The sequence below is a fragment of the Protopterus annectens genome, chromosome 13.part0 (genome assembly GCF_019279795.1).
Source record: "Protopterus annectens isolate FY-2018-M chromosome 13.part0, PAN1.0, whole genome shotgun sequence".
In the NCBI taxonomy this organism is placed as follows: Eukaryota; Metazoa; Chordata; order Ceratodontiformes; family Protopteridae; genus Protopterus; species Protopterus annectens.
This window is the reverse complement of record NC_056747.1, coordinates 127,578,498-127,597,652: the sequence shown is the minus strand read 5'-3', so window position 1 is coordinate 127,597,652 and position 19,155 is coordinate 127,578,498.

Below are 19,155 nucleotides of genomic sequence, written 5' to 3'. Positions count from 1 at the left end.
GTGTGTTTTAGGGTTAGGTTAAGGGGATATACTTAATGGTGTGTGTGTGTGTGTGTGTTTGTGTGTTTTAGGGTTAGGTTAAGGGGATAGACTTAATGGTGTGTGTGTGTGTGTGTGTGTGTGTATGTTTTAGGGTTAGGTTAAGGGGATAGATTTAATGCTGTATTTGTATGTGTATCTGTGCACGTGTGTATGCGCGTGTCCATGTTCGTGATGAGTGTCCAAGCTGTCTTGTGCAGTGGTAGTGCTACAGAAAGGGCTTTATTTTAATGCTAGGTGTATGGTTACAGTTGGGGCAGATAGGTGTATGGTTACAGTTGGGGCAGATTTAGAGTTAGCATGTTTTACTAAGGTGAAGTGGGGGAGTGAAAGTGATAGCCTTAGGCTAATGAGTGAAATTAAAGTAGCAAGAGGTTGAATGAAATTAAGATATGAAAATGGAGATAGATAGCAAGACTTTAGATATAACGAGATAACTGGGATTTAGAGCAATATCTAAAAAAGGGGAGGCATCAGAAGGACAATCTAGTAATGTGAGTAGCATCTGAATGGTAATAACCACCACAGCTAGTACAACTGCAGGAAGCAACACCTCACACTGAGTTATGCAGTAAAGTAGCCACCAGCACAAATAAATCTCACTATTAAATGAGCACTTGTAATAGACGCACTGGACAGAAACAGTGGGAAGCAAATGCCTGAAGAGTGGACAGCAGCAAAATATTGAAACAGCCAATCATAGGCAACCTCCAATCAAGATGCAACAGCCAATAAATAGGCAACAACATGTACTAAAATGCGGTTGAATTAATAAAGAAATAATCAGGAAACACACAAAATATGAAATTGTATGAACATAAAATGACAGCAAAACAGCCAGTGAATAGTTACAAAGAACCAAAACTGAGTTCAATTAATAAAGTAATTAAGTTGGGGTTGGTATATTGGTTACGGTGTTTACCTCACAGACACAATGTACAGGGTATGATTCTCAACTTTCTAAGGGAAATTGGCTAGGCTTAAAATGGCCCACAAGGGCAGCTATCCCAGTAAAGCAATAAACAATAAACCAGCTTAGGTAGATGGCATGTGGAATCTTCTACCCTCGCTAAGGGCTAGAAAATACAGAAGTTCTATTAAGCTGCTGAAGTTCTTGTACATTAAATCCATCAGAACCCAGACAGAAAAGGGCTTTGTGGTCTTTTGCTCCTTTTCTGTAGTCTGCTGGTGTCTTGTCCAGTCTGTGCTTTAGAGCGCTATCAGAAGCTAAGCCCTGGAGAGTAAGTAATGTGTTCTCTGAGTATGCATCTTTAATGACCCCGAAACAAAGGGGGTCAGATGTCATTCCTTTATTTCTCGTACAGATTCTGTGTGCAGAAAGGTGCTACTGGTTTTCTGGCAACAAGTGCATAAACAATCTGCTGTGCATGCATTATTGTGAGGCTCTGCTCTGGAGGTGATCTTTATTACTGAATATACTTCAAACAGGAGGCTGTGAGCTTGTTGTTGGATTGAATCCCCACCACCACCACCTCCCAGGTATGGTTAGCTGAAACAAAAGTTGTACAAATTTCTGTTTTCTTCTCATTCAATGGAAGTGGAAACTTAACAACAGAAAAAGTGTGATTTTTTTTATTTATGTTCGGCTGAAGCATGCTGATACATTTATATTTTCTTTTGTAAATAACTTTTATAGCCAGAACTGTTTCCATATTTGCACCTGCAAGAGCAGATGTAGATTAAGGGCCTTCTGGGCCTGGTACTGACAAGGAAGCTATGCCATGTAGAGGTTTTAGTCAAATTAAAACCTCAAACTATTGCTGCCATGAGTGGAGATAAAAAAACCTGAAAAGTAGGTTGTAGCAAGGTTGGTTGGTACCCCGCATGATTTTTCTATTTCGCTCTCTCCCTCGAATGTGAAGTTGAGGACCAAATGAGGAGTCTCCTCAGTTATGAGGACCACTCTTTAGACTAATCATCTATGTCATTTCTTTGCATATACGTAATAGCTCTTTGCTGAATCAACCACTTGGCAAAACTACAATGAAGAAAGAGCTCTAACAGCTCTTTGCTGCAGTCCCCTGTGTGTCACTTGTGTTTAAAAAGTCTTCAAGCTAAACAAAAGAGCCGCCATGTTTCTACATGATATCTCTTTGCTAAACTGTGGCTGGGATTCACAGACATGTAAGGCATAGTGCAAAGCTGATCAGTGAGTGCAGCTGCCATGTAGAGACTGTAGCTAATCTTTAGATAATGCTTAATGAATGTCTGATTGACTGTGAACCACACTGCATGGTGGCAACTTGAATATTAGCTCTGTGCAGGCATGCAACACTCATCTTTGAGTCCCAACCCAAGTCAAACAACTTCACTAAAATGTAGCAAGACCCGTTATTAGTTCCTTGCTACAGTCCCTAACATACAAACATAGCACCAACTGACATTTAAGCAACCATGTCATAATCACAGCCGCTTACATGATTACTGATACTTATACATCACTGACCCTGTGTCCTAACAGCTTTTGTAGAGGCAGCTGCCCTCTTCATCCCATCATTGCTTTGGCTGTGTTTAACACTGTAATAGTTTCAACAGACCAACCAACAAGCTAACACACAAAAGCTGTTCAAAGTTTTCTAAGCCTGAATCCTCTGTCCTAGAGCTGGCAACGTTGTTAAAAGCCTTTGCTGGCACGTGTAAAGACGTAAGAGGTACCTCACAGTAATCTTACTGGTTAACAATAGCTAGACAAGAACAATATCTCAAAAAGGGCACACACAACAGCATTTCTGGTTCCCCAAAATATGTTAACCCCTCTACTTGTGCATTCACACAAATGACCAGTTAAGAGCCTTGCTAAGAAAAATATTAAGGGCATTTCATTATAGTGCTTTTATATTTTTATTTTTATCCATCAAAGCAAAACTTTGAAATTAATCCAGCTGGCAGATCTACCATTTTTAACTCTATTGAAATGTCACTTGTCAGAAACACCTTCCAACCCATTTTATAATGAATATAATAAGTGAATATTTTAGATTCCGCTGACAAGTCATTTTTGTAGTACAGCCGTTAAAATGCATTTCATCTGGCTTTTAAAATCACAGCTGCTTCATAAATAAAATACTGAGAAAAACATCTGCTGAAAATTCAGAATTAAATTATCAAACTTCAAAGTATGCAGTATGTCAAGTAACATTTACAGCTTTACTGTTTTAGTAACAATTTTTGGTTTGGCATTCTTAGAATTCTGCTTGTGAAATGGGTGTGAAAACTATAAACACATTTTAGCCAAAAGGTGATTTGGCACAGTAACTCAAAAATGATTTTCTCAAGTAAGTTAAATTACTTTGCCTGCTCATTCATGAATTATGGTCCCAAAGAAGCGGTATGTTGAAAATATGCTCTGAAGCTATTAAAAAAATAATGATATTTCAGTGATTATTGTTATATACAAACCAAACATTTTTTGTCACTGACTCCAGCTTAATTTGCAGTCAGTCTTAGATGCGGAGCTATAGTATCGAACATGCTTGGATTAATAAGGCTGAGAGAAAGAAACTTATGATATGATTAAATATCCAGTGAAGAATCTTTTCAGATATCCTAACCAAGCATTTATAAAACATTTAACCTTTAAGATTTATTCATTTAACAGAGGGAGATATTGCAGTGTTTCATGAAAGTGTTTGTCTTCACCACATGCTCTGTTAATGTATTTGGTGGTATTATTAACTTTAAAGTAAAAAAAAAAAAAAAAAACTTTAATGAATTTTATCCTTAAGTTTGTATTAGATGGTAGGCAGTGTTTGGAAACATCATTATGAAAATTTACTGAGAACGAGGAAGTACTGAAAGAAGATGTAAACAGTACAGTCAACACTTATTTTTCACAACTAACTTACTGAGCCAGTGATGAGAAAAGAAATGTCTTGAAACCTTGGTTAAAATACATGGGAAAATACTGGATGATATTGTATATGAACTGTTCCAGCTTTTAAACAAGTTGTGTTGTACAGTAGGTAGTTGGAAGCAGAAGTACATGAAAATTGTGGATTTGTCTGTGAGCAGTATGAGGCCATTTTCTCTGTTTGCACAGCAGTGTAGCCATGAAATTAGGGGCAAATTAGCTGAAACTCATGCGCAGATGTATTTTGAGAAGCAGTCGGTGAGTTTATACAATAAAGCTCAATAGTGGAATTTGATCTTCTTCTTCTTTCGGCTTTTCCCGGTTAGGGGTCGCCACAGCGGATTACCTGTCTGCTCATGATTGGCAGTGGAGTTTTATGGTGTTGAGTTGCCAGCCCAGCGCCTAACCTTCCACAGAAGACACACACATGCACGCACTCACATTTAGGGCCAATTTAGAGTGTCCAATCCACCTATAGCATGTCTTTGGGATGGGGGAGGAAACCCACATGATTACAGGGAGGACATGCAGACTCCGCACAGAAGGCACCCCAGCCGAGGATCAAACCGGAGAACCTCTTGCTGTGAGGCGGCAATGCTAACCACTGCACCACCACGGCAAATTTGATAATGATCAGAATATCTGAGGGAGAATGTGGAATGTGTTTTTTTGGGCTTTGTGAAAGACAAAATGGTGGTTTGGACTGTTTTTTAACAAAACATCAGTAGGGACTGAAAAAGGTATATTGGCTGCCTTTCTCTGCTGTGAATAGGGCTATGGGAAAATCATGGAAAATGCTAGTACAATTTATACCTTTATGTGGTAAGGAACAAGTGCAAAGCTGGTAACTGTGGAAGCCAGACCAGTGCTTGGTGATTAGGATTTTCCTGAGAACATTCTTACACAACAGCCTCAGTTTATTAAACTTATTAAAGAGTGTTATCATGAAAGACCTAGACATAAACTGATCTTCTGACCTGTAATAATGGGTTATTACTCAGCAGAGTGCAATTCTAGCTCACAGTCGGCAACAGACGGGGTAGGACGTATTTGCCTATGATGAATTGTGATATCAAGGATCAGGATACCCGAGTGGCTGCTACACGTCAGTTAATTGCCAGCTCATATGGATATGTAAATCTCTGTCAGCTTAAAACAGATGGAAACATAGGGACTCTTTTTTTTTTTTTTTTTCCATTTTGATTTTGCAGAGAAAAAATACTTTATTTAAAAAAAAAATTATGCTTAACATGTTCTGAAATGGACATATATACAATTGTTTTAATATTTTTTTTTAAATAAATCAGATAACAAAAACACTCCCTAAAAGATTATGCTGATAATGCCATGTACATAGTTAGACCTAGATTCAAAACCACTACTGGTGAAAAAGCCTTCTCTGAATTGGCCCAGCAGTATGGAACCATCTACCATCTGAAACCAGAGAAGAAGGCAATAATTATACTGGAAAAGTCCTTATTCAAAGAAACATCAGGTTCCAGTTAGAAAAAAAAAAAGTAGCCTAAGCATATGTGTAAGTCCATTTTTTTTGCCATTCAGGCTCAGCATTGTGGGACTAGCTAAAGTGCGTCCTGACATTTCAAATGTTTACCCTGTTCAGATCATGGTATAATTAAGCAATAACCCACACCTGGGTGTGGGTAATGCTGGATTTACCCACGGTTGGTGTGGTTTGGTCATGACGGCAAAGCCCGAGTGGCCAAACAAAGACAACCGTGGGTAAATCCAGCATTACCCACACCCAGAAGTGGGTTATTGTTATTATACAATGACATTATTTAAGAAATAAAATACTTACTTTTCTTAAATAATGGCATTGTATAATGCCTCCGTGCTGCCATTCCGCAGCTGTCTGATATCCTGGAGCAGTTTTGATGTACTGCGCATGTGTATGCTACGCAGTACAACAGCAGAGCTGTGTGTAGAGGAAGCAACAGAGAAAGGAAGATCTCTGTTGCTTTTTTAAAGTTGTCTCGCTATGTTAAACGAGTTTAACATAACGAGACAGCTTTAAAAAAAGGAACGGAAAAAGGAAGATCTCTGTTGCTTTTTTTTAAGATATCTCGCTAAGTTAAACTCGTTTAACATAGCGAGATTACAGTAATGGAGCTCTTCTTTTCTCCGTTGCTACCTAACACAAAAAAAAAGTAAAGACTTATACTAATGGAAAAAGTCCGGGCGACTAGACCTTTTTCCATTAGTATAAGTGGGATTTACAACGGGCACGCTGACCTATCAGCATGCACGTTTTGGAATATTAATGGGGGGGTCATTGTATAATTCATAAATAATCCCATATAGTTTAAACTACCTTCCTACATGTACATATTGTAACTACCATGCCCCAAATGGTTTCATGTTCTATTTCTACAGTCTGTGTTGCAATTATCAACTTATATACAAACGTTTGACAATGTGAGTATCTGCATATCTGTACATGTTTTGTAACTTGTTTGAACTGGTTATTTATCATTTTAGAAATTCTTAAATGTTGTGCTATTTGTTTCACTTCTCTGATTTGTAATGCTACTACAATTGTTGCCCTTTGGGCCTGGGTCTTGGCTGAAAAGGGTCTGAGGATCAGCCCACCAACCCATTTCATCAAATATAACAAATAAATAAAAAATAAAGATAAATAAATAAATACATACACATATAAATGTTATACTGATGGACATTAGGTGTAGAATTAAAACTAGACTTTAAAGAATGTCATATTAGCAAATGTAAAACAAATATTTTGCCTCTCCAGGAGGCAAGCAAATTTGAAACTACTACCTCTCCGTTGAATTGTTAAAAGTCTACCTATCCGGTGGAAGGACCCCCAGCAAACAAATTCTCCTAACTCATCTATAACAAAGAACTTGCCATCCTACTTAGTAACCCTGTTCTCCAGGAGGCAAGCAAGTACGTGTTTGTATTAATTAGCAGTAAAACTGTACACTTACTTATCCCTACTGTTTGTATGTAACTACACGACAGGGCCAAACCATCTAGCAGCCTTACTCCCTTACACACCACGTTCTAGTCTTACTCCTTCCCTCTCCTTGGATTGTCTCTTGCTTCTAGTTACTCTGTTTCCTCTTTTTGTCTAGTCTCCTGCACCTTCCTACCTCCAGGATCCTTCACAAATCCTGTTATCTCCTATATCTACTTGCTCACCACTACTGCATTATCCCTCTTTGCCCACTAGATGGCGCCCTAAATTAGGACATCTCCTTATACTTTCTTCTTCATTCTCCCTTTATTACACCTAGATACAGTGTTGCCCCGAGCACCCTTAAGTAGACCTTGCTCCCTCCTTTGGCCATCCTTGTTCTCCTCATATTTTTACTTCTACTTCTCACTGCTACTGCACTTCTACTTTCATTCCCTTCTCTGCTTTTCCTCCCACTTACCTATTCTTCATACCTGCAGCTCTCAGCAGCTCTCTGATTGTTTTTTGCTGCCTTTAATCGCTTTCTTGTTCAACCACTAAGTATACTTTCCCTTCACCTAGCCCATTTCTACTCAAATTTTCCTCCTTGATTCCTTTGTCCACCCCTCCCCCCTTTGCTCCCTGCTCTGTTGCCTCCCCCATCACACCTCCTTATGACATCCCACTTCTCCTTCTACTTTCCCTCCTGACTAGGGTTGCCACCTTTCCAAATGGCCAAAGTGGGACATTTGTGCTACAAACATCAGATTTTGCAGGGCAAAACATACCCACAGCCAGTACAAAGGACAGAACTTCAGTTGTTTGCCTGAATAAAAGTTTATTCTTGTAGCATTTTTGTTCCTTATTCTGTTTCGTATAACATGTAGGTGTTTCAGATACAGAATAACTGTTTTATGCAACTATTACATACAATATAGAAAATACTTTTGTTCTAAAATCTCAGGACATTTGCCATTTTCTCACAATATTTTGCAGGACACAACTGCCCAAAGAGGGACTGTCCCTCGCAAAGTGGGACAGGTGGTAACCCTACTCCTGACTCTTGCCCTGCCTGATCCTACTGTCCACCTCCTCACTTCCCCCCTTTTTCCCACTTCACATCCTTTCTAATCCCTTAAAACCCTCCTACATGGCGAGCCGCCATCTTTAATACCTTGGATTTCTCTCCCCGGCTGCTGTGTGTGTTTTGGCCTAGCGTCGTTTCATACTCTGTAAGCTTTTTTTTTTCAATGTTTTCTTACTGTTTTTTTTTTCCTTATATATATGATGTATGCATACTAATACAGCTTAACTGAGTGCTCCACATGAGACATGTTAACTGAGATTACCATTGTGCCTATTTCAGTTTTTGTGGTGTTTTTTGCTGCCCTCTATTGCTACTTTTATTGAACGCCCAGCTACTCAGCGAGCGTTCCATGTGGTCCTGCTGTATGCTTCCCATGTTTGCGAGTTACGCTGTAGTCTACCTAAAGGTAGATAGCCCCTGCTAATTTCTCTACCTTGCTTTAATCCACGACGGGGTATGTTTTTTTTTCTGCCCTGGGCTTTCTCCTATTGCTTATTAGTTATTTAAACCGAGGAGCTACCAGCTGCTGAACGGAGAGTAGGTAGTCTTGCTATTCTGCTCATAGCGCACCTAGACTCCTTTCTAACTAAATATCTCCATGCTAATGCTGTTCTGTCCAACTGCTACTTGATGGATGTATTAGCATGCTAAACTGCCTCCTCTGGTGGTAAATAGTCATATCACCCTACTATGTCTGGCAGTAAATAGTCTTATCATCCTACTATGTCTACCGTCCCAGAAATCATCCCAGGCTTAGCTGTGTGTTATACACAATAATGTTTACGTACCACCATTAGTTTCTAGTGTTTTTAATACGCTACTGAACCCAGTGTCTCACATCTTCCCAGGAATAGCTGAGAGATGCAAACGTTAATGTTGAATTAACACCTTAATTTTGAAGCATTTTCTATGTGCTACATGACTCTGTGTCTCCCCTTATTAACGTTTTCTTTGGCTACATTACACTGTGTCTCCCATTTGTAATGTTAGAGATACTTAGTGTTAATATTTAAGTCTCGCTATTTTATTTTTGAAGTGTTCTCAATGTCCTATACATCTTAGTGTTTCCCCTTGGTAACGCTAGTGATACCTAGTGTTTTTTTCTGACCTTAGGACGCTCAATACCCTTTATTGTACTAGTTTAGCCCGGTGCCAGGACTGAGGGATCCCTAGCCTTCCTGCACACAATCCATCCGGACTCCAGCGTTGCTTATTGTGAGGTGGGATGTGCTTACTACTCCCTGGAGGCCCTGTTATACTAAATTGAACCTAGTAGCTTTATCTATACACACTGTTTATTCTACTGTGAAAATACTGCTATTGTTCTGCTGATGCAATCTTGTTTAGAACGCAGTTTCACTGCTATTGTATAGCATTTGTAGCACTGTTAGAGATCCCTTTTCTACTGCTGTAATCATGTTTTTGTTAAATCTTTTTAGACTGACTGCTTAGTAACTGTTTTAAAATTGTCTCATATATGATACTCTTTACTGTTATTTTGATAGAGTTATAATAAGTAGTATGTTAAGTTACCTGACAGTACCTTACAAGTGGTTAACATTAACTGTGTGTAGGCGCTGAAATTTGTGTTCTCCATGCCAATCACTATTTTAAGGTCTGCTTTTGCTTTCTAATTCCCTCAATATTCTCCTTGTCCCCACCTTTCTAGGTTTGAAACTACTACCTCTCAGTTGAATTGTTAAAAGTCTACCTACCAGGTGGAAGGACCCCCAGAAAACAAATTCTCCTAACTCATCTATAACAAAGAACTTGCCATCCTTCTTAGTAACCCTGTTCTCCAGGAGGCATGCAAGTACGTGTTTATATTAATTAGCAGTAAAACTGTACACTTACTTATCCCTACTGTTTGCATGTAACTACACGACAGGGCCAAACCATCTAGCAGCCTTACTCCCTTACACACCACTTTCTAGTCTTACTCCTTCCCTCTCCTTGGATTGTCTCTTGCTTCTAGTTACTCTGTTTCCTCTTTTTGTCTAGTCTCCTGCACCTTCCTACCTCCAGGATCCTTCACAAATCCTGTTATCTCCTATATCTACTTGCTCACCACTACTGCATTATCCCTCTTTGCCCACTAGATGGCGCCCTAAACTAGGACATCTCCTTATACTTTCTTCTTCATTCTCCCTTTATTACACCTAGATACAGTGTTGCCCCGAGCACCCTTAAGTAGACCTTGCTCCCTCCTTTGGCCATCCTTGTTCTCCTCATATTTTTACTTCTACTTCTCACTGCTACTGCACTTCTACTTCTACTTTCATTCCCTTCCCTGCTTTTCCTCCCACTTACCTATTCTTCATACCTGCAGCTCTCAGCAGCTCTCTGATTGTTTTTTGCTGCCTTTAATCGCTTTTTTGTTCATCCCGCTCCGTTCGCCCTACAGGCTCACTCCGCTCCCCTACCCTACCCCCAATTTCCACCCACCCCCAATGCTCCTACCCTTATACTTCTATAGCCACACCCCTTACCTTCCTCAACCAATCACTACCTACTCTTACTCATACCCCCTCCCTCACCTCAATTACACCTTAATTAGTTAATTACCTTAACTTAAGATAAACCCTAACTTCTTTCTAAGCTTACCCAATACTACTGACATTATCAGCTAATCTATTAAATCCATCTTACTTCAATTAACAGTACCCTTATCCTTCCACCTACTCTACCCCACACTACTCTTTCTCCTTCTCCCTCGTTTTCCCTTACATACTTTACTCCTCCAACCTTCTTATTCAAACTATATATCTATACCTCTAAGTGGACCCAACACATAAATCTTTCTACCCATAAATACTACTCTTAACTACAATTCTTGCTTCTTTTACAATACCTTACTCATTAACCTCCTTTGAACATTTTTCCCTTCATGAACATCTCCACCCCCTCCATGGAACTCTTTCAATCTCTCTTAATAACTCTCTCAACCATAGTAACATAACCTCCACCTCCATCTATGTACTTCCAAAGTTCCATAGATCTACTCATATTACTTACATCCTTATCAAAAAAAAAACACAAATTATTACTACAAAATCCAAACGTTTATACACTATCCTCTACCACACCCACTACTAGATGGTGACATTCATCCCAATCCAGGCCCCAATACTGACACTACCATAAAGCCTCTCAACCGACCTACTTCACAAATCTCTATACCACATAGACCATCTAATTCCCTCCTGATAGCTCACCTAAACATCCGTAGCATTAACAATAAAATTCCCCACCTACATGCACTGTTAGATGTTCACTCATTTGATATTTTCTGTATTTCAGAAACATGGCTAAAGCCCTCTACTCTTGACCAGGAAATTACCCCTCCATGATATAACATCCTGAGATGTGACCGCAAAGCCAAAAAGGGTGGTGTAGTAGCCATTTTGTATAAATCTGAACTCCAACTTTCACCCTTCAATTTGCTACTTCCCTCAGCTCCCAACTCAGAAACCCTCACTGCAAAACTACAAATCAATAACTCCAAATCTATCTATCTAATTTGCACTTATCTCCCCCCTGGAAATAACATCAATACTCTTGAAAGCATACTTAGTTACCTTTCTTCACACCTACCCCAAGAAACAATTGTCTTAGGTGACTTTAACATAGACTGGACAACCTGTAATTCTCCCAATCCTACCAACCATATAAATCTATATGGATTCACACAAATAATGACCACTCCTACTAGAATCCATAAACCAAACAACAAAGAAACCATCCTAGACTGGGTCCTGGGTCCTTCTAAATAGTCATCTTGATTCTTATAACCCAGGAACTTTCTCAAATGATATCAGTGACCACATGCTAACTTATATAATCAAACAAAAAACTTATAGCCCCAACATAAATACTTTTAAAACTTCCCGCTCCAAAAAATACTTTAACCCAGAGAGCTTCCAAAATGAACTGAAAGCATGTGACTGGTCACCTATGCTTCATCTTGAACTTGATGAAGCAGTAATCTACTTTAATACTAGATTTCTCCAAATACTGGACTACCATGCCCCCTATCACTCTTCCCACATAAAAAACAAAACTGCCCTCTGGCTCACAAAGGCAACTAGGCAAAAGATCCTTCTCAGAAATAAAATTTGGGCTAAATGGCGAACCTCCAGAAATCCAACAGATCACCTCTACTTTAAACAATTAAGAAATGCCACCAAGAAGGACATTCTTAAAGACAAAAAAGACTATTACCTCCACCTACAACAAACTCACCAACAACATCCTCAAAAATTCTGGTCTGGCATTAACAAACGTCTTCAACCAAGACACTCTAAAACTCCTGACCCTATAGGTTTCAACCATAATAACTCTAACCAGATTCCTGATGCCTTTAACAACTATTTTACTGAAGCTATTCTATTCCTATCTAACACATTACCATCCACTTCCACTCTCCCATTAATAACACCTAATACCCCCTCACCTACCTTCCATATACATCCTGTACCTACATCCCTCATTTGCAACATCCATCAAAAGCTCAAGCCATGCACCCCTTCTGCTGACTGTCTTCCAGCTGAATACCTGCAAATTGCAGCTAAAGCCATTGCCTACCCTATCTCCATACTTATAAATAGAACAATTTCAGAAAGCAAAATCCCCTCTCTATGGAAGATCTCCCATATAATCCCTTTACACAAAGGTGGCTCATCAACTGAGCTCTCCAACTATCGGCCTATTGCCTTACTCTCTCCATTAGCTAAAATAATGGAGAAATGTATACACAGACAACTGCTTGACCACCTACTACAAAATAATCTACTTGCAGATTGCCAACATGGCTTTAGGCCTTACCATAGCACATCAACTGCCCTGCTATCCTTCTCTGATTCTATAAACAAAAACCATAACAATAACACCTTTTCCTCTGCTCTATTTATTGATCTTTCTAAAGCTTTTGATATGGTGAACCATCCCATACTTATTGACACTCTAAAGCCCATTCACTAGACCCACAAACATTACAATGGTTTAAATCCTATTTAGAAAATAAACAGCAAGCAGTTCTCTGGAACAAGAATATTTCTTCATCCCTCCCTGTAAACATTGGAGTACCACAAGGTTCTATCTTAGGGCCACTTCTGTTTTCCTTATTTATTAATGACCTACATACTAGTATTTCTCAAGCCACCTGCATACAGTATGCAGATGACTCCACCTTAATTTGCCCTGCCAAGTCCATAACCTCTCTCCAGTGCCTCACCCAAACAGTATTTAGCAGTGTTGAAAACTGGTTCACAAAACACTGCCTTCTGCTCAACCCCAAGAAAACTAAATTATTGCTATTTTCTCCTACTCACAAGACACCTCAACTGCACTTCACAGTAACCTCTAACAATGGAACCATCATATCCCCTGATACTACAACCCGTCTTCTAGGTGTTACAATAGACAACAACCTTAGCTACAATGACCATATTAATTCCACTATAAAGACGGTAAACAAAAAACTAGGGACCTTATACAGAATCAAATCGTTCCTTACCCCTGCAGCCAGAAACACTATAGCCCAAACCCACCTAATCTCCACCCTGTTCTATGCTTCTGCTATCTATACTAATCTTTCTAAAACCAACCTTACCAAACTATCCAACTGTTATAATAACATAACCAGATTTGCTTCTGGCACCCCATTTAGAACGTATCATTGTCACAACCTCAAACAGCTGGGATGGTTAGAACTACAGAACCAATTACTTTTTCAACAGCTTGTTATCACCCAAAAGATCCTCTACTACCCTAAAAATACCCCAATCCTCACTAATCTCATCTCCCCTTACAAAAATCTTGCAACTCTATGCTCAGCAAATAAACTTCAAATCTCTTCCATTAAATCCAACAACAAAGCTGGGGACTCACTCTTCTCAAACACCATAGGAAAGAGCTGGAACCATCTTCCTTCTGAACTTTCCAACCTTACTTCTACTCTACTTTTTAAGAAGAATCTTAAAGAATATCTTAAATCCCACTGGCTTTGTCCCTGCTCCAACCCTGACTGATATCTCTTGCCCCTGCTCCAACCCTGACTGATATCTCTTGCCCCTGCTCCAACCCTGACTGATATCTCTTGCCCCTGCTCCAACCCTGACTGATATCTCTTGTCCCTGCTCCAACCCTGACTGATATCTCTTGCCCCTGCTCCAACCCTGACTGATATCTCTTGCCCTGCTCCAACCCTGACTGATATCTCTTGCCCCTGCTCCAACCCTGACTGATATCTCTTGCCCCTGCTCCAATCCTGACTGATATCTCTTGCCCCTGCTCCAACCCTGACTGATATCTCTTGCCCCCTCCTGCTCTTTCTCAAAAAAAAAAAAAAAAATTTTTTTTTACTTTATCTATCTTCTGTTTTAATTTTTGTTTTTACTCATAGTATTTGATTCTAGCCTAAATTTGCTAAATAACTCTGTATAACTCTACCTTTTAATGTTAATTTTGTAACAAATTGTATTTTATTTTAATTATACTTTATTGTATTTCCTTGTCATTGTTGCTGCTCGGAGCTTATCTCCCCGGGCCTCTACTGAAAATGGACATGTATCCAGTTAGACTAGCCCAGTCAACAAATGTAAAATAAAATAAAATAAATAAATAAATATGTTTTCATTTTTTTATGGAAGATTTACTTTTATATAGAATGCTTTGCTGTTATTCCTTTTTGATATTTTATGTATAAAATTGCTAATATTAATTTCTTAACATGTTCTTCGAAAACGCTCTTTATTTTATTAATAAACTTGCGTTCAAATATTGTGCTGAGTACAAGGCGATATTTTTGGAGGTTTACACCCGTTGATTGTTTGGTTACTGTGGACTGCTACAATCTGATTTCACCTGTTCGTAGTTTTGTGTGCCAGTTTGCAGTTCGTATGTTCTTTGAAATGTTATTTACAGTTTGTAAGCTGCTGATGTTGATAGAGATAGTTATATGTAGTCTAGTAAGGTCAACTACAGGTGCTCGCATATACAGATAGTTATATGTAGTCTACTAAGGTCAACTACAGGTGCTCGCATATACAGATAGTTATATGTAGTCTAGTAAGGTCCACTAACGGTGCTCGCATATACAGATAGTTATATGTAGTCTAGTAAGGTCAACTACAGGTGCTCGCATATACAGATAGTTATATGTAGTCTAGTAAGGTCAACTACAGGTGCTCGCATATACAGATAGTTATATGTAGTCTAGTAAGGTCAACTACAGGTGCTCGCATATACAGATAGTTATATGTAGTCTAGTAAGGTCAACTACAGGTGCTCGCATATACAGATAGTTATATGTAGTCTAGTAAAGTCAACTACAGGTGCTCACGTATACAGATAGTTATATGTAGTCTAGTAAGGTCCACTAACGGTGCTCGCATATACAGATAGTTATATGTAGTCTAGTAAGGTCAACTACAGGTGCTCGCATATACAGATAGTTATATGTAGTCTAGTAAGGTCAACTACAGGTGCTCACATATACAGATAGTTATATGTAGTCTAGTAAGGTCAACTACAGGTGCTCGCATATACAGATAGTTATATGTAGTCTAGTAGGGTCGACTACAGGTGCTCGCATATACAGATAGTTATATGTGGTCTAGTAAGGTCGACTACAGGTGCTCGCATATACAGATAGTTATATGTAGGCTAGTAAGGTCAACTACAGGTGCTCGCATATACAGATAGTTATATGTAGTCTAGTAAGGTCAACTACAGGTGCTCGCATATACAGATAGTTATATGTAGTCTAGTAAGGTCAACTACAGGTGCGCGCATATACAGATAGTTATATGTAGTCTAGTAAGGTCAACTACAGGTGCTAGCATATACAGATAGTTATATGTAGTCTAGTAAGGTCAACTACAGGTGCTCGCATATACAGATAGTTATATGTAGTCTAGTAAGGTCAACTACAGGTGCGCGCATATACAGATAGTTATATGTAGTCTAGTAAGGTCAACTACATGTGCGCGCATATACAGATAGTTATATGTAGTCTAGTAAGGTCAACTACAGGTGCGCGCATATACAGATAGTTATATGTAGTCTAGTAAGGTCAACTGCATGTGCGCGCATATACAGATAGCTATATGTAGTCTAGTAGGGTTGACTACATGTACTCACATGCTAGTAGATCACAACACACCTGCTCACTGCTACTTGCTAGAAAAAACAAGTGCTCAAACTCCCACTTGCTGGACCTCCATTTCTACATAGCCTTCCCAATACTTGATCCTATAACCTGGATAGCCCTGTCAGAACCTTAACCCTAAACCCAAAACTCCCACAAAGTTCCTAACCCGACTCCTCAGTTCCTTACCCTAAACCTCTACCCCCATCCTTAAACCTAAAGTCCCCAATTGTTCCCTAAGCCTGAAACTCCAACTTCTTCCCTAAACCTAAATTCCCTGATTATCTAACCATAAAACTTCCATCCTGCTCCCTAAAAATAAAACCCCCTACCCAGTTCCTGAACTTAAAACTCTCTTCCTCCTCCCTAATGCTAAAATCCCCTTCCTGCTCCCTAATCCTAACCCCCCCTCACTCTCCCTCTCCATAAACCTAAAATTTCCCTCCCACTCCTTAATCCTAAAACCCCCTTCCCACTCCGTCTCCATGACTGCTTGCCTGAACTCATACTTAAGTTCGAGCATGAGCAGCAGCCTACACAAGGACAAACAAAGTCAAGGTGCTCGAGTGCCTGGCTTCAAGACAGTGGTTTTCGTGGGCCTGGGATTTGAGCGCCTGTAGAATACCCAGTCTAGCATCTCCTGAACAAAAGAAAAGTTGACTGACAAACGTGTAACATATTGGGAGTGATGCAGAGAAATTATTGCCATAGAGGTATTAGGGCCTCGCTGGTAAAGTGTGGTGATACACTAAGAAAATGTGATTCAGAGAAAAGCAAGAGCCCCATACAGCAAAAGCTCATTAGCATGTCTGTGAAATGAACACATTACAGTTACAAGTAATCACTACAGTATTCTCATACCAACCCATGCAACATAAACACACATAGACACATACATATACACTTACACACACACGCACACACATATACACACGTGCACTCACATGCAGACACACATACACTCATGCTTGCACTCACACAGAAACACAGACAGAGACAGACAGACACACTCGCACGCACACACATGTGCGCGCATGTGCGCCTGTGCGCGCACACACACACACACACACACACACACACACACACACACACACGTATACACAAGCACACTCATAAAAAGCACATACATATGCTCTGACTAGAGAAGAAGGATGCACTACTGAAAGTGTTAGTGCCACAGACATGGAGCACTACAGGCTTCTCTCTGTCTCTGCCCAAGCATGGTGTACATATCATCTCCTAGCCTGGGAATGAACATGGATGAACATAGGCGAGCTGGCTATATGTGATAACACAGCTATAGAAAGTGCACTAGCCTAGTCGTCAGAGATCACATTAAGTTAAGCAAGTCAAAAATAGGATATCAGTAGACAAGAGTTTAAACTGTAATACAGATGTAGCAAAAAAAGACAACTAGTTATGCACCTCAGCATTGCTCTGAGCACAAATGGTGCGTGCAAGCAACAGGGACAATATGATACAGCAGCCTGGGTAAGGTAACATAGTACAAGGGTTTGACATACACAGACTGCAAGGTATGATAGAAGGGAAGCAACGTTTCTTGTACATGTACGATGCATGCAAGCAACAGGGACAATATGATACAGCAGCCTGGGTAAGGTAACATAGTACAAGGGTTTGACATACACAGACTGCAAGGTATGATAGAAGGAAGCAACGTTTCTTGTACATGTACGATGCATGCAAGCAACAGGGACAATATGATACAGCAGCCTGGGTAAGGTAACATAGTACAAGGGTTTGACATACACAGACTGCAAGGTATGATAGAAGGGAAGCAACGTTTCTTGTACATGTACGATGCATGCAAGCAACAGGGACAATATGATACAGCAGCCTGGGTAAGGTAACATAGTACAAGGGTTTGACATACACAGACTGCAAGGTATGATAGAAGGGAAGCAACGTTTCTTGTACATGTACGATGCATGCAAGCAACAGGGACAAATATGGTACAGCAGCCTGGGTAAGGTAACATATTACAAGGGCTTGACATACACAGACTGCAAGATATGATACAAGGGAAACAACATTTCATGTACATATATGATGTATGCAAGCAACAGTTACAAATATGGTACAGCAGCCTGGGTAAGGTAACATAGTACAAGGGTTTGACATACACAGACTGCAAGGTATGATAGAAGGGAAGCAACGTTTCTTGTACATGTACGATGCATGCAAGCAACAGTTACAAATATGGTACAGCAGCCTGGGTAAGGTAACATAGTACAAGGGTTTGACATACACAGACTGCAAGGTATGATAGAAGGGAAACAACGTTTCATGTACATATATGGAGCATGCAAGCAACATGGACAATATGATACAGCAGCCTGGGTAAGGTAACATATTAAAAGGACTTGACATACACAGACTGCAAGATATGACACAAGGGAAACCGTTTCTTGTACATATATGATGCATGCAAGCAACATGGACAATATGATAAAGCAGGCTGGGTGAGGTAACATAGTACAAAAACTTGACATACACAGACTGCAAGATATGATACAATGGAAACCGTTTCTTGTACATGTATGATGCATGCAAGCAACAGGGACAAATATGCTACAGCAGCCTGGGTAAGGTAACATAGTACAAGAGGTTGACATACACAGACTGCCAGATATGATACAATGGAAACAACATTTCTTGTACATATATGATGCATGCAAGAAAAGTACAGTTATGTACACTTACCATAAATGTAGATGTTTGAATGTCTTCACTGTTGCAGTAATCACTGTAGGGTTCTTCCTGCCGGCAGGCAGCCCTCAGTCGGCCAGAATCCCAAAGTCTGGGTCCGGTGTCGGCTGTTCAGTCATGCTCCCTGACATCAGAGCACCAGGAGTACAAAGCTGCCAGCTGACACCATGTTCTCCAGTTTTTCTTGCCCCAGATGTCAGGTGCCCAAAAGTGAAGGCTAATAGTAAAACAAAAATGTAGCATACAACAAACCCCATACCCTGTAGCAAACACACCTCAGAAGAAGGGTGAAGTAGGAAACCACACTAATAAAAATATAAGAGGGAACAGGAGGGAGGGTA